Genomic DNA, 15989 nt, shown 5'->3' on the forward strand with positions numbered 1-15989 from the left:
TTTAGATTTTTTAGATTCATTAGATCCTTTAGATTCTTTAGAATCCTTAGATCCTTTAGATTATTTTAATTTTTTAGATTCTTTAGTTTCTTTAGATCCTTTGTGTTCTTTAGATTTTTTAGATTCTTTAGATTCTTTAGATTCTTTAGATTCTTTAGATTCTTTAGATTCTTTAGATTCTTTAGATTCTTTAGATTCTTTAGATTCTTTAGATCCTTTAGATTCTTTAGAATCCTTAGATTCTTTAGATTATTTTGATTTTTTAGATTCTTTAGTTTCTTTATATCCTTTGTGTTTTTAGATTCTTTAGATTCTTTAGATTCTTTAGATTCTTTAGATTCTTTAGATTTTTTAGATTCTTTAGATTCTTTAGATTCTTTAGATTCTTTAGATTCTTTAGATTCTTTAGATTCTTTAGATTCTTTAGATTCTTTAGATTCTTTAGATTCTTTAGATTCTTTAGATTCTTTAGATTCTTCAGATTCTTTAGATTCTTTAGATTCTTTAGATTCTTTAGATTCTTTAGATTCTTCAGATTCTTTAGATTCTTTAGATTCTTTAGTTTCTTTAGATTCTTTAGATTCTTTAGATTCTTTAGATTCTTTAGATTCTTTAGATTCTTTAGATTCTTTAGATTCTTTAGATTCTTTAGATTCTTTAGATTCTTTAGATTCTTTAGATTCTTTAGATTCTTTAGATTCTTTAGATTCTTTAGATTCTTTAGATTCTTTAGATTCTTTAGATTCTTTAGATTCTTTAGATTCTTTAGATTCTTTAGATTCTTTAGATTCTTTAGATTCTTTAGATTCTTTAGATTCTTTAGAATTTTTAGATTCTTTAGATTCTTTAGATTCTTTAGATTCTTTAGATTCTTTAGATTATTTAGATTCTTTAGATTCTTTAGATTCTTTAGAATAATTAGATTCTTTAGATTTTTTAGATTCTTTAGATACTTTAGATTCTTTAGATCCTTTAGATTCTTTAGATTCTTTAGATTCTTTAGATTCTTTGGATTCTTTAGATTCTTTATATTCTTTAGTCTCTTTAGATTCTTTAGATTCTTTAGATTTTTTAGATTCTTTAGATTCTTTAGATTCTTTAGATTCTTTAGATTTTTTAGATCTTTTAGATACTTTGGATTTTTTAGATACTTTAGAATTTTTAGATTCTTTAGATTCTTTAGATTTTTTAGATTCTTTAGATTTTTTAGATTCTTTAGATCCTTTAGATTCTTTAGATTCTTTAGAATCATTAGATTCTTTAGATTCTTTAGATTCTTTAGATGCTTTAGATTCTTTAAATTCATTAGATTTTTTAGATTTTTTAGATTCTTTAGATTCTTTAGATTCTTTAGATTCTTTAGATTCTTTAGATTCTTTAGATTCTTTAGATTCTTTAGATTCTTTAGAATCTTTAGATTCTTTAGATTCTTTAGATTCTTTAGATTCTTTAGATTCTTTATATTCTTTAGATCCTTTAGATTCTTTAGATTTTTAGATTCTTTAGATAATTTAGAATCCTTAGATTCTTTAGATTTTTTAGATTCTTTAAATTCTTTAGATTCTTTAGATTCTTTAGATTCTTTAGATTCTTTAGATTCTTTAGATTCTTTAGATTTTTTAGATTCTTTAGATTCTTTAGATTCTTTAGATTCTTTAGATTCTTTAGATTCTTTAGATTCTTTAGATTCTTTAGATCCCTTAGATTCTTTAGATTGTTTACATCCTTTGAATTCTTTAGATTCTACAGATTCTTTAGGTTCTTTAGATTCTTTAGATTCTTTAGATTCTTTAGATTCTTTAGATTCTTTAGATTCTTTAGATTCTTTAGATTCTTTAGATTTTTTAGATTCTTTAGATTCTTTAGATCCTTTATATACTTTAAATTCTTTAGATTCTTTAGATTCTTTAGATTCTTTAGATTCTTTAGATTCTTTAGATTCTTTAGATTCTTTAGATTCTTTAGATTCTTTAGATTCTTTAGAACCATTAGATTCTTTAGATTCTTTAGATTCTTTAGATATTTTAGATTCTTTAGATTCTTTAGTTTCTTTAGATTCTTTAGATTCTTTAGATTCTTTAGATTCTTCAGATTCTTTAGATTCTTTAGATTCTTTAGATTCTTTAGATTCTTTAGATTCTTTAGATTCTTTAGATTCTTTAGATTCTTTAGATTTCTTATATTCTTTAGATCCTTTATATTCTTTAGATTCTATAGATTCTTTAGATTCTTTATATACTTTAAATTTTTTAGATTCTTTGGATTTTTTAGATTCTTTAGATTCTTTAGATTTTTTAGATTCTTTAGATTTTTTAGATTCTTTAGAATTTTTAGATCCTTTAGATTCTTTAGAATCTTTAGATATTTTAGATTCTTTAGATTCTTTAGATTCTTTAGATTCTTTAGATTCTTTGGATTCTTTAGATTCTTTAGATTCTTTAGATTCTTTAGATCCTTTAGATTCTTTAGATCCTTTAGATTCTTTGGATTCTTTAGGTTCTTTAGAATTTTTAGATTCTTTAGTTTCTTTAGATTCTTTAGATACTTTAGATTCTTTAGATTCTTTAGATTTTTTAGATTCTTTAGATACCTTAGATTCTTTAGATTCTTTAGATTTTTTAGATTCTTTAGATACTTTAGATTCTTTAGGTTCTTTAGAATTTTTAGATTCTTTAGTTTCTTTAGATTCTTTAGATACTTTAGATTCTTTAGATTATTTAGATTTTTTATATTCTTTAGATACTTTAGATTCTTTAGATTCTTTAGATTCCTTAGATTCTTTAGATTGTTTACATCCTTTAAATTCTTTAGATTCTACAGATTCTTTAGGTTCTTTAGATTCTTTAGATTCTTTAGATTCTTTAGATTCTTTAGATTCTTTAGATTCTTTAGATTCTTTAGATTCTTTAGATTCTTTAGATTCTTTAGATTTTTTAGATTCTTTAGATTCTTTAGATCCTTTATATATTTTAAATTCTTTAAATTCTTTAAATTCTTTAGATTCTTTAGATTCTTTAGATTCTTTAGATTCTTTAGATTCTTTAGATTCTTTAGATTCTTTAGATTCTTTAGATTCTTTAGATTCTTTGGATTCTTTAGATTCTTTAGATTCTTTAGATTCTTTAGATTCTTTAGATTCTTTAGATTCTTTAGATTCTTTAGATTCTTTAGATTCTTTAGATTCTTTAGATTCTTTAGATTTCTTATATTCTTTAGATCCTTTATATTCTTTAGATTCTATAGATTCTTTAGATTCTTTATATACTTTAAATTCTTTAGATTCTTTAGATTCTTTAGATTTTTTAGATTTTTTAGATTCTTTAGATTCTTTAGATTCTTTAGATTCTTTAGATTCTTTAGATTCTTTAGATTCTTTAGATTCTTTAGATTCTTTAGATTCTTTAGATTCTTTAGATTCTTTAGATTCTTTAGATTCTTTAGATTCTTTAGATTCTTTAGATGCTTTAGATTCTTTAAATTCATTAGATTTTTTAGATTTTTTAGATTCTTTAGATTCTTTAGATTCTTTAGATACTTTAGATTCTTTAGATTCTTTAGATTCTTTAGATTCTTTAGATTCTTTAGATTCTTTAGATTCTTTAGATTCTTTAGATTCTTTAGATTCTTTAGATTCTTTAGATTCTTTAGATGCTTTAGATTCTTTAAATTCATTAGATTTTTTAGATTTTTTAGATTCTTTAGATTCTTTAGATTCTTTAGATACTTTAGATTCTTTAGATACTTTAGATTCTTTAGATTCTTTAGATTCTTTAGATTCTTTAGATTCTTTAGATTCTTTAGATTCTTTAGATTCTTTAGATTCTTTAGATTCTTTAGATTCTTTAGATTCTTTAGATTCTTTAGATTCTTTAGATTCTTTAGATTCTTTAGATTCTTTAGATTCTTTAGATTCTTTAGATTCTTTAGATTCTTTAGATTCTTTAGATTCTTTAGATGCTTTAGATTCTTTAAATTCATTAGATTTTTTAGATTTTTTAGATTCTTTAGATTCTTTAGATTCTTTAAATTCTTTAGATTCTTTAGATTCTTTAGATTCTTTAGATTCTTTAGATTCTTTAGATTCTTTAGATTTTTTAGATTCTTTAGATTCTTTAGATTCTTTAGATTCTTTAGATTCTTTAGATTCTTTAGATTCTTTAGATTCTTTAGATCCCTTAGATTCTTTAGATTGTTTACATCCTTTGAATTCTTTAGATTCTACAGATTCTTTAGGTTCTTTAGATTCTTTAGTTTCTTTAGATTCTTTAGATTCTTTAGATTCTTTAGATTCTTTAGATTCTTTAGATTCTTTAGATTTTTTAGATTCTTTAGATTCTTTAGATCCTTTATATACTTTAAATTCTTTAGATTCTTTAGATTCTTTAGATTCTTTAGATTCTTTAGATTCTTTAGATTCTTTAGATTCTTTAGATTCTTTAGATTCTTTAGATTCTTTAGAACCATTAGATTCTTTAGATTCTTTAGATTCTTTAGATATTTTAGATTCTTTAGATTCTTTAGTTTCTTTAGATTCTTTAGATTCTTTAGATTCTTTAGATTCTTCAGATTCTTTAGATTCTTTAGATTCTTTAGATTCTTTAGATTCTTTAGATTCTTTAGATTCTTTAGATTCTTTAGATTCTTTAGATTCTTTAGATTCTTTAGATTCTTTAGATTCTTTAGATTCTTTAGATTCTTTAGATTTCTTATATTCTTTAGATCCTTTATATTCTTTAGATTCTATAGATTCTTTAGATTCTTTATATACTTTAAATTCTTTAGATTCTTTAGATTCTTTAGATTTTTTAGATTTTTTAGATTCTTTAGATTCTTTAGATTCTTTAGATTCTTTAGATTCTTTAGATTCTTTAGATTCTTTAGATTCTTTAGATTCTTTAGATTCTTTAGATTCTTTAGATTCTTTAGATTCTTTAGATTCTTTAGATTCTTTAGATTCTTTAGATGCTTTAGATTCTTTAAATTCATTAGATTTTTTAGATTTTTTAGATTCTTTAGATTCTTTAGATTCTTTAGATACTTTAGATTCTTTAGATTCTTTAGATTCTTTAGATTCTTTAGATTCTTTAGATTCTTTAGATTCTTTAGATTCTTTAGATTCTTTAGATTCTTTAGATTCTTTAGATTCTTTAGATTCTTTAGATGCTTTAGATTCTTTAAATTCATTAGATTTTTTAGATTTTTTAGATTCTTTAGATTCTTTAGATTCTTTAGATACTTTAGATTCTTTAGATACTTTAGATTCTTTAGATTCTTTAGATTCTTTAGATTCTTTAGATTCTTTAGATTCTTTAGATTCTTTAGATTCTTTAGATTCTTTAGATTCTTTAGATTCTTTAGATTCTTTAGATTCTTTAGATTCTTTAGATTCTTTAGATTCTTTAGATTCTTTAGATTCTTTAGATTCTTTAGATTCTTTAGATTCTTTAGATTCTTTAGATTCTTTAGATTCTTTAGATTCTTTAGATTCTTTAGATTCTTTAGATTCTTTAGATTCTTTAGATTCTTTGGATTCTTTAGGTTCTTTAGATTCTTTAGATTCTTTAGATTCTTTAGATTCTTTAGATTCTTTAGATTCTTTAGATTCTTTAGATTCTTTAGATTCTTTAGATTCTTTAGATTCTTTAGATTCTTTAGATTCTTTAGATTCTTTAGATTCTTTAGATTCTTTAGATTCTTTAGATTCTTTAGATTCTTTAGATTCTTTAGATTCTTTAGATTCTTTAGATCCTTTGGATTCTTTAGATTCTTTAGTTTCTTTTGATTCTTTAGATTCTTTAGATTTTTAAATTCTTTAGATCCTTTAGATTCTTTAGATATTTTAGATTATTTGGATTCTTTGGAAACTTTATATTCTTTAGATTCTTTAGATCCTTTAGATTCTTTAGATCCTTTAGATTATTTAGATTCTTTAGATTTTTTAGATTCTTTAGATTTTTTAGATTCTTTAGATTCTTTAGATTCTATAGATTCTTTAGATTCTTTAGATTCTTTAGATTTATTTAGATTCTTTAGATTCTTTAGTTTCTTTAGATTCTTTAGATTCTTTAGATTTTATAGATTCTTTAGATTCTTTAGATTCTTTAGATTCTTTAGATTCTTTAGATTTTTTGGATTCTTTAGATTCTTTAGATCCTTTAAATTCTTTAGATTCTTTAGATTCTATAGATTCATTAGATCCTTTAGATTCTTTAGGTTCTTTAGATTCTTTAGATTCTTTAGATTCTTTAGATTCTTTAGATACTTTAGATTCTTTAGATTCTTTAGATTCTTTAGATTCTTTAGATTCTTTAGATTCTTTAGATTCTTTAGATTCTTTAGTTTCTTTAGATTCTTTAGATTCTTTAGATTCTTTAGATTCTTTAGATTCTTTAGTTTCTTTTGATTCTTTAGATTCTTTAGAATTTTAAATTCTTTAGATCCTTTAGATTCTTTAGATATTTTAGATTATTTGGATTCTTTGGAAACTTTATATTCTTTAGATTCTTTAGATCCTTTAGATTCTTTAGATCCTTTAGATTATTTAGATTCTTTAGATTCTTTAGATTTTTTAGATTCTTTAGATTTTTTAGATTCTTTAGATTCTTTAGATTCTATAGATTCTATAGATTCTTTAGATTCTTTAGATTCTTTAGATTCTTTAGATTCTTTAGATTCTTTAGATTCTTTAGATTCTTTAGATTCTTTAGATTCTTTAGATTCTTTAGATTCTTTAGATTCTTTAGATTCTTTAGATTCTTTAGATTCTTTAGATTCTTTAGATTCTTTAGATTCTTTAGATTCTGTAGATTCTTTAGATTCTTTAGATTCTTTAGATTCTTTAGATTCTTTAGATTCTTTAGATTCTTTAGATTCTTTAGATTCTTTAGATTCTTTAGATTCTTTAGATTCTTTAGATTCTTTAGATTCTTTAGATTCTTTAGATTCTTTAGATTCTTTAGATTCTTTAGATTCTTTATATTTTTTGGATTCTTTAGATTCTTTAGATTCTTTAGATTCTTTAGATCCTTTAGATTCTTTGGATTCTTTGGATTCTTTAGGTTCTTTAGAATTTTTAAATACGTTAGAATCTTTAGATTCTTTAGATACTTTAGATTCTTTAGATTCTTTAGATTCTATAGAATCTTTAGATACTTTAGATTCTTTAGATTCATTAGATTCTTTAGATTCTTTAGATTCTTTAGATTCTTTTGATTCTTTAGATTCTTTAGATTCTTTAGATTCTTTAGATTCTTTAGATCTTTTAGATTCTTTAGATTCTTTAGATTTTTTAGATTCTTTAGATTCTTTAGATTCTTTAGATTCTTTGGATTCTTTAGATTCTTTAGATTCTTTAGATTCTTTAGATTCTTTAGATTTTTTAGATTCTTTAGATACTTTAGATTCTTTTGATTCTTTAGATTCTTTAGATTCTTTAGATTCTTTAGATTCTTTAGATTCTTTAGATTCTTTAGATTCTTTAGATTCTTTAGATTCTTTAGATTCTTTAGATTCTTTAGATTCTTTAGATTCTTTAGATTCTTTAGATTCTTTAGATTCTTTAGATTCTTTAGATTCTTTAGATTCTTTATATTCTTTAGATTCTTTAGATTCTTTAGATTCTTTAGATTTTTTAGATTCTTTAGATTCTTTAGATTCTTTAGATTCTTTAGATTCTTTAGATTCTTTAGATTCTTTAGATTCTTTAGATCTGTTAGATAATTTGGATTTTTTAGATCCTTTAGAATTTTTAGATTCTTTAGATTCTTTAGATTCTTTAGAATCATTAGATTCTTTTGATTCCTTAGATTCTTTAGATTCTTTGGATTCTTTAAATTCTTTATATTCTTTAGATTCTTTAGATACTTTAGATTTTTAGATTCTTTATATACTTTAAATTCTTTAGATCCTTTAGATCCTTTAGATTCTTTAGATTCTTTAGATTCTTTAGATTCTTTAAATTCTTTAGATTCTTTAGATTCTTTAGATTCTTTAGATTCTTTAGATTCTTTAGATTCTTTAGATTCTTTAGATTCTTTAGATTCTTTAGATTCTTTAGATTCTTTAGATTTTTTAGATTCTTTATATTCTTTAGATTCTTTAGATTCTTTAGATTCTTTAAATTCTTTAGATTTTTTAGATTCTTTAGATTCTTTAGATTCTTTAGATTCTTTAAATTCTTTAGTTTCTTTAGATTCTTTAGATTCTTTAGATTCTTTAGATTCCTTAGATTCTTTAGATTCTTTATATCCTTTAGATTCTTTAGATTATATAGATTCTTTAGGTTCTTTAGATTCTTTAGATTCTTTAGATTCTTTAGATTCTTTAGATTCTTTAGATTCTTTAGATTCTTTAGATTCTTTAGATTCTTTAGATTCTTTAGATTCTTTAGATTCTTTAGATTCTTTAGTTTCTTTAGATTCTTTAGATTCTTTAGATTCTTTAGATTCTTTAGATTCTTTAGATTCTTTAGATCTTTTAGATAATTTGGATTTTTTAGATTCTTTAGAATTTTTAGATTCTTTAGATTCTTTAGATTCTTTAGAATCATTAAATTCTTTTGATTCCTTAGATTCTTTAGATTCTTTAGATTCTTTAAATTCTTTAGATTTTTTAGATTCTTTAGATTCTTTAGATTCTTTAGATTCTTTAGATTCTTTAAATTCTTTAGATTCTTTAGATTCTTTAGATTTTTTAGATTCTTTATATTCTTTAGATTCTTTAGATTCTTTAGATTCTTTAAATTCTTTAGATTTTTTAGATTCTTTAGATTCCTTAGATTCTTTAGATTCTTTATATCCTTTAGATTCTTTAGATTCTTTAGATTCTTTAGATTCTTTAGATTCTTTATATTCTTTAGATTCTTTAGATTCTTTAGATTCTTTAAATTCTTTAGATTTATTAGATTCTTTAGATTCTTTAGATTCTTTAGATTCTTTAAATTCTTTAGTTTCTTTAGATTCTTTAGATTCTTTAGATTCTTTAGATTCCTTAGATTCTTTAGATTCTCTATATCCTTTAGATTCTTTAGATTCTATAGATTCCTTATATTCTTTAGATCCTTTATATTCTTTAGATTCATTAGATTCTTTAGATTCTTTAGATTCTTTAGATTTTTTAAATTCTTTAGATTCTTCAGTTTCTTTAGATTCTTTAGATTGTTTAGATTCTTTAGATTCTTTAGATTCTTTAGATTCTTTAGATTCTTTAGATTTTTTAGATTCTTTAGATTCTTTAGATTCTTTAGATTCTTTTGATTCTTTTGATTCTTTAGATTCTTTAGAATTTTAAATTCTTTAGATCCTTTAGATTCTTTAGATATTTTAGATGCTATGGATTCTTTGGAAACTTTATATTCTTTAGATTCTTTAGATCCTTTAGATTCTTTAGATCCTTTAGATTATTTAGATTCTTTAGATTCTATAGATTCTTTAGATTCTTTAGATTCTTTAGATTCTTTAGATTCTTTAGATTCTTTAGATTCTTTAGATTCTTTAGATTCTTTAGATTCTTTAGATTCTTTAGATTCTTTAGATCTTTTAGATTCTTTGAATTCTTTAGATTCTTTAGAATTTTTAGATTCTTTAGATTCTTTAGATTCTTTAGTTTCATTAGATTCTTTAGATTCTTTAGATTCTTTGGATTCTTTAGATTCTTTAGATTCTTTAGATTCTTTAGATTCTTTAGATTCTTTAGATTCTTTAGATTCTTTAGATTCTTTAGATTCTTTAGATTCTTTAGATTCTTTAGATTCTTTAGATTCTTTAGATTCTTTAGATTCTTTAGATTCTTTAGATTCTTTAGATTCTTTAGATTCTTTAGATTCTTTAGATTCTTTAGATTCTTTAGATTCTTTAGATTCTTTGGATTCTTTAGATTCTTTAGATTCTTTAGATTCTTTAGATCCTTTAGATTCTTTAGATACTTTAGATTCTTTGGATTCTGTAGGTTCTTTAGAATTTTTGATTCCTTAGAATCTTTAGATTCATTAGATACTTTAGATTCTTTAGAATCTACAGAAACTTTAGATTCTTTAGATCCTTTAGTTTTTTAGATCCTTTGTGTTCTTTAGATTTTTTAGTTCCTTTAGATTCTTTAGATTTTTTAGATTCTTTAGAATCTTTAGATCCTTTATATTTTTTAGAATCTTTAGATTTTATAGATTCTTTTGATTTTTTAGATTCTTTAGTTTCTTTAGATCCTTTGTGTTTTTTAGATTCTTTAGATTCTTTAGACTCTTTTGATTCTTTAGATTCTTTAGATTCTTTAGATTCTTTAGTTTCTTTAGATTCTTTAGATTCTTTAGATTCTTTATATTCTTTAGATTCTTTAGATTCTTTAGATTCTTTAGATTCTTTACATTCTTTAGATTATTTAAATTTTTTAGATTCTTTAGATTCTTTAGTTTCATTAGATTCATTAGATTCTTTAGATTCTTTAAATTCTTTAGATTCTTTAGATACTTTAGATTCTTTAGATACTTTAGATTCTATAGATCCTTTAGATTTTTAGATTCTTTAAATTCTTTAGATTATTTAGATTCTTTAGATTCTTTAGATTCTTTAGATTCTGTAGATTCTTTAGATTCTTTAGATTCTTTAGATTCTTTAGATTCTTTAGATTCTTTAGATTCTTTAGAATCTTTAGATTCTTTAGATTCTTTAGATTCTTTAGATTTTTTAGATACTTTTGATTCTTTTGATTCTTTAGATACTTTAGATTTTTAAATTCTTTAGATCCTTTAGATTCTTAAGATATTTTAGATGCTTTGGATTCTTTGGAAACTTTATATTCTTTAGATTCTTTAGATCTTTTAGATTCTTTAGATCCTTTAGATTATTTAGATTCTTTTGATTCTATAGATTCTTTAGATTCTTTAGATTCTTTAGATTCTTTAGATTCTTTAGATTCTTTAGATTCTTTAGATTCTTTAGATTCTTTAGATTCTTTAGATATTTTAGATTATTTGGATTCTTTGGAAACTTTATATTCTTTAGATTCTTTAGATCCTTTAGATTCTTTAGATCCTTTAGATTATTTAGATTCTTTAGATTCTTTAGATTTTTTAGATTCTTTAGATTTTTTAGATTCTTTAGATTCTTTAGATTCTATAGATTCTATAGATTCTTTAGATTCTTTAGATTCTTTAGATTCTTTAGATTCTTTAGATTCTTTAGATTCTTTAGATTCTTTAGATTCTTTAGATTCTTTAGATTCTTTAGATTCTTTAGATTCTTTAGATTCTTTAGATTCTTTAGATTCTTTAGATTCTTTAGATTCTTTAGATTCTTTAGATTCTTTAGATTCTGTAGATTCTTTAGATTCTTTAGATTCTTTAGATTCTTTAGATTCTTTAGATTCTTTAGATTCTTTAGATTCTTTAGATTCTTTAGATTCTTTAGATTCTTTAGATTCTTTAGATTCTTTAGATTCTTTAGATTCTTTAGATTCTTTAGATTCTTTAGATTCTTTAGATTCTTTATATTTTTTGGATTCTTTAGATTCTTTAGATTCTTTAGATTCTTTAGATCCTTTAGATTCTTTGGATTCTTTGGATTCTTTAGGTTCTTTAGAATTTTTAAATACGTTAGAATCTTTAGATTCTTTAGATTCTTTAGATTCTTTAGATTCTTTAGATTCTATAGAATCTTTAGATACTTTAGATTCTTTAGATTCATTAGATTCTTTAGATTCTTTAGATTCTTTAGATTCTTTTGATTCTTTAGATTCTTTAGATTCTTTAGATTCTTTAGATTCTTTAGATTCTTTAGATCTTTTAGATTCTTTAGATTCTTTAGATTTTTTAGATTCTTTAGATTCTTTAGATTCTTTAGATTCTTTGGATTCTTTAGATTCTTTAGATTCTTTAGATTCTTTAGATTCTTTAGATTCTTTAGATTCTTTAGATACTTTAGATTCTTTTGATTCTTTAGATTCTTTAGATTCTTTAGATTCTTTAGATTCTTTAGATTCTTTAGATTCTTTAGATTCTTTAGATTCTTTAGATTCTTTAGATTCTTTAGATTCTTTAGATTCTTTAGATTCTTTAGATTCTTTAGATTCTTTAGATTCTTTAGATTCTTTAGATTCTTTAGATTCTTTAGATTCTTTATATTCTTTAGATTCTTTAGATTCTTTAGATTCTTTAGATTTTTTAGATTCTTTAGATTCTTTAGATTCTTTAGATTCTTTAGATTCTTTAGATTCTTTAGATTCTTTAGATTCTTTAGATCTGTTAGATAATTTGGATTTTTTAGATCCTTTAGAATTTTTAGATTCTTTAGATTCTTTAGATTCTTTAGAATCATTAGATTCTTTTGATTCCTTAGATTCTTTAGATTCTTTGGATTCTTTAAATTCTTTATATTCTTTAGATTCTTTAGATACTTTAGATTTTTAGATTCTTTATATACTTTAAATTCTTTAGATCCTTTAGATCCTTTAGATTCTTTAGATTCTTTAGATTCTTTAGATTCTTTAAATTCTTTAGATTCTTTAGATTCTTTAGATTTTTTAGATTCTTTAGATTCTTTAGATTCTTTAGATTCTTTAGATTCTTTAGATTCTTTAGATTCTTTAGATTCTTTAGATTTTTTAGATTCTTTATATTCTTTAGATTCTTTAGATTCTTTAGATTCTTTAAATTCTTTAGATTTTTTAGATTCTTTAGATTCTTTAGATTCTTTAGATTCTTTAAATTCTTTAGTTTCTTTAGATTCTTTAGATTCTTTAGATTCTTTAGATTCCTTAGATTCTTTAGATTCTTTATATCCTTTAGATTCTTTAGATTATATAGATTCTTTAGGTTCTTTAGATTCTTTAGATTCTTTAGATTCTTTAGATTCTTTAGATTCTTTAGATTCTTTAGATTCTTTAGATTCTTTAGATTCTTTAGATTCTTTAGATTCTTTAGATTCTTTAGATTCTTTAGTTTCTTTAGATTCTTTAGATTCTTTAGATTCTTTAGATTCTTTAGATTCTTTAGATTCTTTAGATCTTTTAGATAATTTGGATTTTTTAGATTCTTTAGAATTTTTAGATTCTTTAGATTCTTTAGATTCTTTAGAATCATTAAATTCTTTTGATTCCTTAGATTCTTTAGATTCTTTAGATTCTTTAAATTCTTTAGATTTTTTAGATTCTTTAGATTCTTTAGATTCTTTAGATTCTTTAGATTCTTTAAATTCTTTAGATTCTTTAGATTCTTTAGATTTTTTAGATTCTTTATATTCTTTAGATTCTTTAGATTCTTTAGATTCTTTAAATTCTTTAGATTTTTTAGATTCTTTAGATTCCTTAGATTCTTTAGATTCTTTATATCCTTTAGATTCTTTAGATTCTTTAGATTCTTTAGATTCTTTAGATTCTTTATATTCTTTAGATTCTTTAGATTCTTTAGATTCTTTAAATTCTTTAGATTTATTAGATTCTTTAGATTCTTTAGATTCTTTAGATTCTTTAAATTCTTTAGTTTCTTTAGATTCTTTAGATTCTTTAGATTCTTTAGATTCCTTAGATTCTTTAGATTCTCTATATCCTTTAGATTCTTTAGATTCTATAGATTCCTTATATTCTTTAGATCCTTTATATTCTTTAGATTCATTAGATTCTTTAGATTCTTTAGATTCTTTAGATTTTTTAAATTCTTTAGATTCTTCAGTTTCTTTAGATTCTTTAGATTGTTTAGATTCTTTAGATTCTTTAGATTCTTTAGATTCTTTAGATTCTTTAGATTTTTTAGATTCTTTAGATTCTTTAGATTCTTTAGATTCTTTTGATTCTTTTGATTCTTTAGATTCTTTAGAATTTTAAATTCTTTAGATCCTTTAGATTCTTTAGATATTTTAGATGCTATGGATTCTTTGGAAACTTTATATTCTTTAGATTCTTTAGATCCTTTAGATTCTTTAGATCCTTTAGATTATTTAGATTCTTTAGATTCTATAGATTCTTTAGATTCTTTAGATTCTTTAGATTCTTTAGATTCTTTAGATTCTTTAGATTCTTTAGATTCTTTAGATTCTTTAGATTCTTTAGATTCTTTAGATTCTTTAGATCTTTTAGATTCTTTGAATTCTTTAGATTCTTTAGAATTTTTAGATTCTTTAGATTCTTTAGATTCTTTAGTTTCATTAGATTCTTTAGATTCTTTAGATTCTTTGGATTCTTTAGATTCTTTAGATTCTTTAGATTCTTTAGATTCTTTAGATTCTTTAGATTCTTTAGATTCTTTAGATTCTTTAGATTCTTTAGATTCTTTAGATTCTTTAGATTCTTTAGATTCTTTAGATTCTTTAGATTCTTTAGATTCTTTAGATTCTTTAGATTCTTTAGATTCTTTAGATTCTTTAGATTCTTTAGATTCTTTAGATTCTTTAGATTCTTTAGATTCTTTAGATTCTTTGGATTCTTTAGATTCTTTAGATTCTTTAGATTCTTTAGATCCTTTAGATTCTTTAGATACTTTAGATTCTTTGGATTCTGTAGGTTCTTTAGAATTTTTGATTCCTTAGAATCTTTAGATTCATTAGATACTTTAGATTCTTTAGAATCTACAGAAACTTTAGATTCTTTAGATCCTTTAGTTTTTTAGATCCTTTGTGTTCTTTAGATTTTTTAGTTCCTTTAGATTCTTTAGATTTTTTAGATTCTTTAGAATCTTTAGATCCTTTATATTTTTTAGAATCTTTAGATTTTATAGATTCTTTTGATTTTTTAGATTCTTTAGTTTCTTTAGATCCTTTGTGTTTTTTAGATTCTTTAGATTCTTTAGACTCTTTTGATTCTTTAGATTCTTTAGATTCTTTAGATTCTTTAGTTTCTTTAGATTCTTTAGATTCTTTAGATTCTTTATATTCTTTAGATTCTTTAGATTCTTTAGATTCTTTAGATTCTTTACATTCTTTAGATTATTTAAATTTTTTAGATTCTTTAGATTCTTTAGTTTCATTAGATTCATTAGATTCTTTAGATTCTTTAAATTCTTTAGATTCTTTAGATACTTTAGATTCTTTAGATACTTTAGATTCTATAGATCCTTTAGATTTTTAGATTCTTTAAATTCTTTAGATTATTTAGATTCTTTAGATTCTTTAGATTCTTTAGATTCTGTAGATTCTTTAGATTCTTTAGATTCTTTAGATTCTTTAGATTCTTTAGATTCTTTAGATTCTTTAGAATCTTTAGATTCTTTAGATTCTTTAGATTCTTTAGATTTTTTAGATACTTTTGATTCTTTTGATTCTTTAGATACTTTAGATTTTTAAATTCTTTAGATCCTTTAGATTCTTAAGATATTTTAGATGCTTTGGATTCTTTGGAAACTTTATATTCTTTAGATTCTTTAGATCTTTTAGATTCTTTAGATCCTTTAGATTATTTAGATTCTTTTGATTCTATAGATTCTTTAGATTCTTTAGATTCTTTAGATTCTTTAGATTCTTTAGATTCTTTAGATTCTTTAGATTCTTTAGATTCTTTAGATTCTTTAGATTCTTTAGATTCTTTAGATTCTTTAGATTCTTTAGATTCTTTAGATTCTTTAGATTCTTTAGATTCTTTAGATTCTTTAGATTCTTTAGATTCTTTAGATTCTTTAGATTCTTTAGATTCTTTAGATTCTTTAGATTCTTTAGATTCTTTAGATTCTTTAGATTCTTTAGATTCTTTAGATTCTTTAGATTCTTTAGATTCTTTAGATTCTTTAGATTCTTTAGATTCTTTAGATTCTTTAGATTCTTTAGATTCTTTAGATTCTTTAGATTCTTTAGATTCTTTAGATTCTTTAGATTATTTAGATTCTTTAGAATCTTTAGATTCTTTAGATTCTTTAGATTTTTTAGATTCATTAGATCCTTTAGATTCTTTAGAATCCTTAGATCCTTTAGATTATTTTAATTTTTTAGATTCTTTAGTTTCTTTAGATCCTTTGTGTTCTTTAGATTTTTTAGATTCTTTAGATTCTTTAGATTCTTTAGATTCTTTAGATTCTT

Source organism: Aethina tumida, chromosome 8 (assembly GCF_024364675.1).
Source record: "Aethina tumida isolate Nest 87 chromosome 8, icAetTumi1.1, whole genome shotgun sequence".
NCBI classification, from domain to species: Eukaryota; Metazoa; Arthropoda; class Insecta; order Coleoptera; family Nitidulidae; genus Aethina; species Aethina tumida.